Here is a 9766-nt window from a genome sequence, read left to right on the forward strand (position 1 = left end):
CGGATCCATATGCCAACTTTGAATGGAGTTTCTCCTGTAGGTGTTCGAACCGTAGTTCTATAAGCCCACAGTACATTATATAGTTCTTCGACCCAAGAAGCTTTGTCAGCTTCGAGTCTTCTCTTTATTCCTTCCAGTAGCGTTCGGTTAGTAACCTCTACCTGGCCATTGCTTTGGGGGTATGCCACTGAGGACATACGATGCTCGATCATATATGTTCCACGAGAATTGCTCAAATTGTGGACGGTCGAACCGAGTACCATGGTCGGTGACAATTATCTTTGGAATCCCAAAGCGATATATGATTGATTCAAGCACAAATTTCTCCACTTTTTTCTCGATAATTGTCACCGGTGCACTGCTTCTACCCATTTGGTGAAGTAATCAATTGCTACTATCGGATATTCTCGTCCGCCCGATGCCTTGGTGAATTTGCCCATGATATCAATTCCCCACATTGCAAAGGGAATGGGATTTAGAATTGAAGTCATAATCTCCGCCGGGCGCTTAAATCTTGTAGCATGAATTTGTCAGATTACTACATCGACGAACGTAGTCCATAGCAGCTTCTTGGATCTTAGGCCAATATAACCCCAATCTTAGAATTTTGTGGGCCAGGGCTCTGCCACCCATGTGAGCGCCACAAATTCCTTCATGAACCTCAGCCAAAGCTGAGTTTGCTCCTTCGGGGCCTATACATCTCATAAGGGGTCCAGCATAAGATCTTTTATATAGTCTCCCATTTTGAATGACAAATCTAGCTGATCGAATCTTGATCAACCTTGCTTCTCTTTGGATCCTCGGGTAACTTGTCATCTCTTAGATATTCAATTATTGGATCCATCCAGCAACGTTCTACTTCAATATAAGAAATTTCTTTCTCATGATAACTTGGAAAAGTTACCTCTTCAATATAGACCGAAGGGTCTAGATTCTTTTCCTTGGCATTGGCTAGTCGGGATAGCTCATCTGCCACTGAATTTTCATTCCTCGAAATCTGAGATATCTTCAAATTCCGAAATTGGTTACGAAATGCTGCACTATCTCCCGATATTTTTGCAAGCGTGGTTCCTTAATGCCATACTCCCCTTGGACTTGGTTGACTATAAGTGAGAGTCACTATAAATAGTAACATCTGCAATAGCTAATGCCTTTGACAACCGAAGTCCTGCTATTAGGGCCTCGTACTCCGCTTCGTTATTACTCGCATCAAATGCGAATCTCAAAGCATATCGAATAATGAATCTGCCGGACTTTTTAATAGAATTCCAGCGCTTTGCTCCATCTTTATTACTCGAACCATCCACATATACCTCCCAAGTGGTTGGTATAATGGGATCTTCAATGGTGGGTTCCATTGGTGCGGTAGTTTCTACTACAAAGTCGGCTAATGCTTGAGCCTTGATTGCGATCCTGGGCTTAAAGCTCACTTGGAACTCACTTAGCTCAACCGACCGGGATACCATCCTTCCGGACAAATCGGGTTTGTTAAGAACTTTACTAAGAGGAAAAGTTGTAAATACCTCAATTGGATGAGCTTCGAAAATATGGCCTTAGCTTCTGGCGGCCATCATGAGAGCCAGAGCACTGCTTCTCAATCTGCGAATATCTCGTCTCCGCATCCGGCAACACGTGGCTTACATAGTAAATCGGCCACTTGTTTCTTATCTTTCTCCCGAACAAGTCTTGCCCGACCGCGGAAAGGGATGTCGCTAGATATAGCTGTAATATTTCCCCCTTCTCTACGCTTTGGACAAGATCGGTGGTTGTCCAAGTGCTTCTTTTAATTCCTCAAAAGCTTTACGGCACTCTTCGATCCACTTTGCTTCCTTGCTGCCCTTCGGGTCTTTAAGTGCCTTGAAGAAAGGCAAACATTTCTCTCCGGAGACTTGGAGATAAATCGATTTAAGGCAGCAACTCTCCTGTCAAACATTGTACATCCCGAACGGTTTTGGGAGCCTCCATATCAATCGAGCTTGTATTTTGGCGGGATTTGCCTCAATTCCCCTCTGTGATACCATGAAACCCAAGAATTTGCCCGAGGAGACTCCAAAGGCACATTTTTCGGGGTTCAACTTCATTTGATGTTTCCTCGATCTTGAGAAAACCTCGGTCAAATCTGCAATGTGATTTGCTTTTGTAAAGCTTTTCACCGACATGTCGTCAACATATGCTTCAACGTTCTTTCCTATCAGCTCTTTGAAAATCTTGTTGATGGCCCTCCGATATGTTGCTCCTGCATTCTTCGAGGCCAAAAGGCATGACCTTGTAATAATAGCTTTCACGATCAGTCATAAAAGCCGTATACTTCTCATCTTCCTTATTCATAAGGATCCGATTATACCCTAGTAGGCATCCATGAAACTTAAAGTTTCATACCCTGCGATAGCATCTATCAAGAGGTCAATCCGAGGCAACGGGTAGCAATCTTTTGGGCAAGCTTTGTTTAGATCCGTGTAGTCTGTACACATCCTCCACTTCCCATTCGCCTTTTTCACCATCACCACGTTGGCCCACCAAGTTGGGCACTCGATTGGTTCTATGAAACCAGAATTCTTAAGTTTTTCAACTTCATTCCGAACGGCTTCATACTTTTCAATAGAGAAATTTCTTCTTTTACGTATCCTTGGTTTCGCCTTAGGGTCTATCCGGGAGTTTGTGCTCTGCAATGGCACGATCGATCCCGGGCATGTCCTCGGCGGACCATGCGAATACATCTTTATTCTGTTGAAGAAATAACTTCAATTCATCTTTAAACTCTTCCAGCTGTTTAGACCCGACATAAGTAATCTTTTTCGCATCTTCGGTACACAGCTGAATTTGCTCCAGTTTCTCCACTGGTTCGGGCCTTTGCATCTCTGTCTCTTCCCGATCATCTCGAATTTCTATGGGGAGGGTAGTAACCTTCTTCGGACCCTCCTTGTCTTTTAAATAGGCAACATAACACTGCCGAGAGATCTTCTGGTCAGAGGAGACTTGACCGATTCCCATATCAGCCGGGAATTTTATCTTCAGGTGCTTTGTCGAAACAATAGCACCTATCTTGGATAAAGATGGTCGCCCAAGATTCATATTATAAGCTGGTAGTTCTCGAACCACCAGAAAGTTGATTCGGACAGTTGTTTCTTTGGGAAAACTTCCAATGGAAAGATCCAACTGAACCGATCCTTCCGCCATCTGCTGAGATGACCCTGCAAAGCCATATAGGTGTGTTGATGAAGGTTTCATCAAATCTTGATCCACCTTTAATTTTTGATACACTTCGTAAGAAATTAGGTCAGCTGCAGACCCTGTATCAATCAATACTCTATGCACTTCCCGCCGTGCAATCTCTACCTTGATGACTATAGCATCATTGTGAGGTAAACAAACATCTCTCTCGTCTTCTTCGCTAAAGGTGATAGAATCTTCACCATTCAGCTTCTTCCGCTTTTGCGCCTCTCCGGCTCCAACAAATTTGGATTTGGATTTTAAACTCCGGAATGATTCAGGCTCTGGACCCCCGAAGATGGTAAGGATCGGTGACCGAGTAGCAGCTTCAATCACCTCCTTACCTTTTTTGGACTTCGGGGCCTCCCTTGATCATTACGAGCCTGACCGAACGATTCCTTTTAGGGGCAGCCGCACGTGGCCCACGTGGCTCCTCCCTTCTCCTGCTAACAAAGCTGGACGGGATGTCCCCGAGATATCGGTCTCTCAATATCTGCCTTCGGGTGACGACAGTCATTAGTGTAATGACCATAGTCCTCGTGGAATCGGCAATACTTTTCCCGATCCTGCTGCTCTCCGGGTTTCAAAAGAATTTTTGGCGGCCACTTCAAAATATTTTTTCTTTTGAGGATATTCAGAATATCGGCCCGAGGAGCATTCAATGGAGTGTACTCACTTCTGCCGGGGGGATCTTTGGCGCCAAGGTTGGGATCTTCCAACCCGATCACGAACATTCTTCTTTGGCTTACGCTTTCGGCCTTTTGTTCCAGAGACTTTATTATCTCCTTGGCGCACATCTAGAATCTCCATGACTTCAGCTCAGCACGGCATCTCTGTACCAACTCGGCATAAGTCGTGGGTATATCATGTAGTAATAACTCCGGGAGTTTCCAATTTGTGAGTCCCGTGAATAGAGCGGTTACGGCTACTGTTCATCCAAGTTTTCTATCTCCATCGTCACCTTGTTGAATCTTTTCAGAAACTCTCTGATCGATTCGTCCTTTCCCTGTCTGACAATAAACAAGGTTTCTTCCGTTTTCTTGACCTGTATCCCACTCTGGAATCGCCCTATGAATTGGCGTGCCAATTCGTCAAAGTTTACGATCCTTCCAGAGGGGAGGTTAGAAAACCACTTTTGTGCCGCTCCGGTTAGAGATGATCCGAAAACCACGCATAAAATTTCATCGAAATTACGTGAAAGCGCCATGGTCTGTTGGTAATAGCCAATGTGAGCTATTGGATCTCCGGAGCCATCGAATGTTGAGAAGGTAGGCAAACGGAAGTTATGGGGAAACCGATATCCCGCGATTGGCTCAAAGAAAAGGAGTCTTCCGAATGACCGAGTATATATCCTCAGTTATCCTTCCCTTAGCCAATTGCCCTAACTTCTCATTGATGTTGGCCAATTCTTGACCAATCTGGGTCGGGTGATCTTCAGCAATACGATCACGACCTCGATTAACACGATCATCACGTGCTACTCGATCATCACGAACAGCCCGTCCTTCACGAACGTTTCTCTCGTCACGAACTGCTCGATCATCACGAACGGTTCTTCTGACAATGGGTGAGTGAGTTCTTACCCCAGAATCCAACCTCGTATTTGAATCAGTTGTACTCTCTTGCGGTCTATCAAACCGATCGCCTCGCCTTGGTTGATCATCAATCCTCCGAAGTCCTCGATCTCCTTCACGAAAATTCTGATCAACATTCCGGTCTTCAGCCATTCTTTGGTCACGTGGTAATGCGCGTCTCCCGAATCGTGTTGATCGGGTTCTTGTGGCAAAACCACTCGTCCGGTGAGCAAGCGAAGTGCTTGGCTCACCTCCAAGAGTTGAATCTTTAACCGATCCAATTGATCTTGGATTGTATCGGGAGGATTACGTCCTCCCGGCCTTTATCCACTTTGATAGGATTTTGGCTTTCCGGGGAATATCTGGATTATTCACCCCGGTGTCTCGAACACCGGAATTGCGTTGTGCAGCGGCTGCTGATCTGATCTAGTCACCATGGCTTTTTCAAGTCGTTTCCCACGAGACGGCGCCAAATGATGCGTCCAAAATCTGCTCAGCCCTTGGATCTCCACGTAATGTCTCCGCAAAACAAAAGCGTCGAGATGTGGCCCGACCGCTGGGGTCGGGAGTCCACCTCCGAAGGCTAAGTTAGTTGATGAACTTAATCACAAACGGCTCTGCTAGAAGTACAGAGCTAATGAATGAAGAAATGGGAAAGGTGATCTAGATAGCAGGACGCCGATAATTGAGGTCTATCAGTATGTATCTGAACCTGAGTTTCAGATAGTATTCTCCTTGATCAATTGATCCGTTCCTCACCTTGTATAGTAGTGAGGTTTATATAGAGTGTACCTTCGAATCTCCTTCGTTGGATGCACTCGAGCCTTCTTCGGGTAGTCGTTGGATCTTATCAATAAGACCCGTTGAGCGATAGACTTCTACTAGTTTGGGCTAGTAGAGGACTCCTGAGATAACCGTTAGGTTTATGCGATAGTTATCCCTTTGATGATGATTATCCGCAGCCGTCAGTTTGAGTCTGCTGTCATCAGGGTGATTACCCTAATCCATAAGTAAGATTAGGGCACGCTTGCAGCAGAATAATCTTTCTTCTTCAGCAAGCCATCTTCTGGATCCGGTTCGCTCGGGAGCGATTCGGTTTTCTCCGTCTCGACCGGGGTCGAGGGTTGGACCAGGTGTGAACCCGGTCTAATCATAAACTCTCCATATCACTAACCTTGGCCATAATAATCATTCAACAAAACCCATATGGTAAGGGTAACCTCCCAAGTTGTTGGCAATTTCATTGATTGCCTTACCTAATTCGACTCCTTCAAACCTTGGAGATCAATACATTGCTTCCAAGAAAGGAGATGTGCATGCTAGTCTACAGAATGTCTCCTAAAATATTTCTTCCTTTGCAAATGTGGACGTGATAACTTCTAGAGGGAGAATATTTTTATTTTTATTTTTTTAATAACCGGGCTAGCCACATTTAACATATTACCACATTTGTCATGTTGACTTTTGAGGACTAAATCACTAGAATATAGTTGGTAAGATTGCTCATTAATCTTGAAGATTTTGCTATAAAATGTCTTCCTATCTCTAAATTATTCTATGTAGATTCTCCTAATTACATTTAACACATTGACTTTTGATTTTTGAATCATTAGGATAGAATTGGTAAGATTGGGATAGAATCGCGAGAGAAATGACCTAAAAAGTGTAACAAATAGCATAAAAATCGCAACAACAAAAAAAATGATATTTTCCGATATATCGCGAGAAATGGCAGAGAATGGGCAATATTCCGCCAATCTCGTTTCGGGGGCCCTTTTTAGTTCGGTGATTACTGATATCACTGAAATTGTTCCATGGGTGGAATATTACTAATATAGGTGCCGCTGGATGGGTGCGAATCCAGGATCTCCTGGTAGGAGGGTGGGCTTTTAACCGCTCAACTAATCCACCATTGGCACCCCGGCCTTTCTTCTCCAATGAAAAATTGAAGAGAAGCTGGGAGGCAACTTACATCTAAATGAATCTCTTCCACAACAAGGACTTAGCCGGCAAGAACAACACACCCACTCGGGTGGATATAGAAGCCCACGTGGCCGAGTTAGACAGCAACCTTCTACTACTCAGCCATGAAAATTTGTGGGTCGGAACTTCAAGTAAACCTGTAAATAGATAGCCACCTCTAATTGATATTTGTAATTATTTAAGGGTCCAAATTCGGAATCTTCTTACGGAAAGATATCCAAATCCAAATTCATTTGATAAACAACAAGATTTGGATTTAGATAATTGCTTCTCAGGTTGGATAAATATCGGATTAGAGTAAAATGTACTTTTTTCTAACAAACTAATATAGCATGCTTACATTTTAATCGTTCCTCGCCAAATGACATTTTGTCACTCCCTAAAGTCTATACCAAAACCCTAGTTAACATGATGAACTCGCCCTAAACTATGGAAAAACCATTAGGTAATACATTTTTTTCTCCAAGAACGCTGGTAACTGGATACCAAAACTGGTAATCAAGCAACCGCATTTGGAAATCAAAGACAAAAAATGACAGTCGACAATTAGAAATTATATAGTTGATTGGATCTGATAATTATTGATATTTGATGGAGTTTCAGATTTGAATTCCGATACATTTTGTAAATATCTATTGGATCGGAATCGGATAGGGTTTTTCTTATCTGACCCGAATCTGATCCATTTATAGGACGTCAGGGGTTTGAATAACTCTGGTAAACAGAGAGCCATTATGGTTTGGATTAAGCAAACCAACTTTGCGTTATTTGCTCTTTTGGAGACACATGTCAAGAAGTTAATTTTTGAGAGTATCTCATATCAATTTAGCTACATATGGAAAAAGGATAACCACTATTGCCCCGCCTACTATAGGTTAATTATTAATCTAACCATTTTCTATATGAATTTACTATTTCCCCCCTCACTTCTAACGGTGTTGGCTGTTAATATTGGATATGTCATGTCTATTTTGTCCTCCATTAGAATTAAGAAAACAAAATGCAATATTACCCTCATTTATAAGAACCATAATGAATACCAATTTTACCTGTGCATTTCTATCATTTGGAATTTCTTTTTTGACCAAATTGCTCCAACGCCTTAAAATAGATGCCTTTAAATTGATTATGTATAACTGTTGAAAGACCCCCTTGACCATTGAAACTATAATTTTATCTAACAGTGCCATTATGTTTATTTACTTTTTAAGTGTAAAATTTAATACAAACTACAATTAGAAGTCCTAAATTGATATACTAAATTCACAAAAGAAGGATTAATTTTTGGAGGAAAAAAAATCACTCGATGCCCAAAGAGTCACATGAATTTACTGTCTCAATAGCTTGAAATCTTCAATCTCCAATAGTTCCCAACTCAAGCTTGACATTGTCTTCAAGAGATCCATGAATTTGCTTCTCAAGTTTGATTGGATTTAAGTTGGAATAATAAGGGCAATATCCACATCTGGCTTTCCTTTTTCTTCTTGAGAATAATCTAGGTATGTTATTTGCAGGAAGCTTATTTGATGGGATGGGGGGAAAAAATATTAATTAAATAAATCTGGTTCATTTGCTAAAACATAGGCTATGTGCTTATGCCTTGATTTTCATAACTTGGTGAACATGGTCTCTTTATTACTTTTGAACATCATAGGACTGTTATACATGCTTTAGAATAGTTGTATTGTGATTTCATATATTCTTGTTAAAATGATTAATTATTATTGTCACTTATACTTATGATGAATCATTTCAATATTATGACTGAACTTCCATGATGATGATGTATCAAATGTATGTGAGATGTTGGACTTGAGTATGTGGTTGCTTAGGTATAACTTGGGATTGGGGGGTGTTCTATTGACGCTTCTGTCCTTGGGCATCGGAGGGAATAGTATGGTTTGTTCTTTGAAGGTGCCCATCGACACTTTCCCGGGTTATTGGATGACATACATAGGATTGTCTAGTTGTGTGGCTAGGATGTCCCTGTCGTATCAGACCCGAATCGGAAGGGCATTGAAACCGAACGACCCGTGGTAGGGAATGGTTTGATGGGCGCTTAAGACCGGTAACCAACCCATGAGAGGACATAAACCATACTACGGATACCCGAAAGGGGCCATTTATTGGTAGGGTTGCAAATAGCTAGACTTGGGCTCACGGGTGCTCAAGACCGATAACCAACCCATAAGAGGACGTGAGAGCTTCCCGTTCACTATTTTTGGATGACCAATAGGGTTGATGAGTCCGTAATCTGGGATTACGCTAACTCTAGTGTGAAGGATACCTGAAAGGATCGCCCGGGGCAAGGAATGGACGTATCTGGATCTGAGTTGATATGACTGAGTAGATGACTTGCATTGGGCTAGGCTTTACCCTAACATGCGCCAATACTTATACCAAATGGTGATGTGAGAGAGTGGTAACCGAATCCCCTACCATGGTTTGAGAGGACTTTACCCAACTACCAAGGCAGACCCAAGATATGGAATGGGTTGAGGGGGAGTGACTGACGACTCAAAGAAGTATGATACTATGACTTAAAGCATGTCTACCTTAGAGACTAACATTCATAGAGTTAGAATCATACTTGCATCATGTGTTTCATAACATATTGCATCATGTTGTGGTTTGTATCATATGGCTTATGTTTTATGGAATAACTGCCTTGCTGAGTTCTTTTGAACTCACTCCTTTTTGCAACATATTTTGTTAGACTTTTCTGCAGGTACTACTACTGTTGACTGTGACGGTCAACTCTCTGAAGACCAAGTTGGTGACTCGTACCACACTGGTTGCGGTGAACATGTTGATAAAGACTAGCAGTCCGAGAATAATATTTGTCAAGAGCATATTCGACCTGGCTTAGTTTATTATGATTTTGTTTTTTAGGAAACATTGTATAAGCTAGAAAAACTGTAATTTAGTTGCTTACCTTTTCTTTCCCTTCTTTTGAGAACCGGTTGTAACCTTTACTTTTATTCGATCTACCTTCCGTT

The sequence above is a fragment of the Hakea prostrata genome, chromosome 7 (assembly GCF_041222555.1).
Source record: "Hakea prostrata isolate BN-2017 chromosome 7, UWA_Hpros_2, whole genome shotgun sequence".
NCBI classification, from domain to species: Eukaryota; Viridiplantae; Streptophyta; class Magnoliopsida; order Proteales; family Proteaceae; genus Hakea; species Hakea prostrata.